The sequence below is a fragment of the Dichomitus squalens genome (assembly GCF_000275845.1).
Source record: "Dichomitus squalens LYAD-421 SS1 unplaced genomic scaffold DICSQscaffold_34, whole genome shotgun sequence".
NCBI classification, from domain to species: Eukaryota; Fungi; Basidiomycota; class Agaricomycetes; order Polyporales; family Polyporaceae; genus Dichomitus; species Dichomitus squalens.
In genome coordinates, this window is record NW_006766916.1 from 42,994 (window position 1) to 45,300 (window position 2,307).

Genomic DNA, 2,307 nt, shown 5'->3' on the forward strand with positions numbered 1-2,307 from the left:
TCATGAACGTGCGCATCAGTGCATGTAGGTGATCTATTGCTGTGTTTCTGAATCACAGTATGGTCGCGTATGACATTCAGCGTCCCGTCTATGACGCTCTAGACCAGCCTGTTCATGCCATGATCAACGAGACAGATCGACAACACTGGTACTCACGTTGATAAGGCCATCCGCGCTGTCCTTGCCGGGTTACGACGATGCGACGTGACTGGCCGCGTCAACGCTGTTTGCGTCAAACAATGAGGATTTCAGTTAATAGATGTATGTACGGAAAGAGACAGATGATCAACCATACCTTGAAGTGCCTTGGCAAAATCGTCTGTTGCGATGGCGCCGGATTGGATGGTCTGGAACGTTGGTGTCTCATTCCAGAAATCGCGCAGGATGTTGACCTTCGCCGCACCGGGAGTAGTACTAGAGTGCGGTGCGTGTTAGATGCCACCCCCATTCCCGACGAAACGTGCCAGTGGGGCTCATGAGCACGCTTGAGCCATCGATTCATATCTTCAAATAGTCCAAATCCTGTATGCATGCAGATATGAATCCAGCAGCCTCTAGCAGGGCCGCCTAGTGCCACCTTTGCCTTGAATACGGGATGATCAGGTTGCCAGTGAATGAGGACTGATCCTCACTGGTGATCTTGCTCACAAAACGTATGTGCAAGGGAAACCAAGATGCTCGAAAGATGAATTGCGGCACCATGCTTTAGAGGCGAGCAGAGGGGCCTTCTGCCAACAGCGCTGCAGAGCTGCGAGCACCAGATGAACCGTCGCATTGGGCCAGACTCCTGTCGTTGTAGAGCGCTTGTCGTGGGAAGCCCTCACAGCCCCTTGTACTCAACGCCTGCGTCATCCGTTGGCATGTGCTGTTGGAGTTTGAACGGCGAGGCAAGCATGGTGCGAGCCTCGGCCGTGTTTCGGACGAGCAGTCTTGTCGCGCTCTGTCGCGCCTTGTCGCGTCTTGTCGCGCTCAGGGTAGTATCACCATGCTTTGTTCTCGAGTACGATGTCTCACCCATCTTGTAGCGGGGACGTCTTGTTTCAAATGTGTACTTGTTTCTCTCGATTCACGTCGGCTCACCTCAGTCCCGCGTATAATGCGTGCTGAGGTGAGCATATGCTTGTTACTTACTTAAACTGATTACTACGCTGTAGTTACTTTGCTATAGGTATTACAAATATACTAGTCCCGCGTATAACGTGTGCTGAGTTATATCGCTATATGTTGCTCATGTATATTCTCAAGGTGGGAGAGCTGGGAGTGTGAAAGTGCTGCGTGGTACTAAATGCTCTGAGGAGACTGCCTGCGAATAGTTACAGGCAGCCAATAAGGGCGGTCTCGTTCGTATCCCTATCATGGCCACAGTGGGGCGTTGTGAAACATGATGCATGATCTATCACGACGGGCATTTGCCAATGCCCCAGACTCAAACCGGGACAGAGAAATGGACGCCTTTCCCGGTCCTGGAAGTCCCAAAGCCTAGCTCCGGACCCGAGCCATCCGGCGCTACAGCCCCTGGAAGGGAATTCTTACGCTGACAAAGCAGATGACATGAGCGTTTATACCCTATCATGTGAGCATCGATGTCCTCTTTATGGTATCTGAGCGCCGGGTGGCTCGAGCTAGGCTTTAGGACCAGGACCGGGAAAGGCATACATTCTCGAGCATTGGTCGATGCTCGTCGTGTATGACCTTCTACCAATTGAGCAATTGCATTCTGACATGTAAGCAGGGATTGATAGGCATTCCTATGTATACACAAACTGATCCGTAGCCAAGCGGGTTCTTGAGAGATAACCACGCGAAGCTGTAGACATACATCAGCAAAATGTCATGGTCTTGAATCTGAACTTGGGCCAAGACCACGGTCTTAGAGCCAAGACCACGGTCTTAGAGCCAAGACCACGGTCTTAGAGCCAAGACCACGGTCTTAGAGCCAAGACCATGGTCTTAGCCTCAAGTCTGCAGTCTTGGTGGTCTTGAGGTCAAGACCATGAACTTGGAGCCAAGACCGTGAACTTGGAGCCAAGACCGTGAACTTGGAGCTAAGACCATGAACTTGGAGCCAAGACCACAGACTTGGCTCTAAGACCGTGAACTTGGAGCCAAGACCATGGACTTGGCTCTAAGACCGCGGTCTTAGAGTGAAGACTATTGTCTTTCAGTGCTTAAGCAACTTAGAGTTAAGGGTCAACTTGTCTAAATCAATATAAGAGTATCTAGATCATATAAGGATATGGTCTAGTAATGATCTTATAAACTGCATAATTGTGTATATGTTCAAGATAAGAATGGTCATGAGACCTA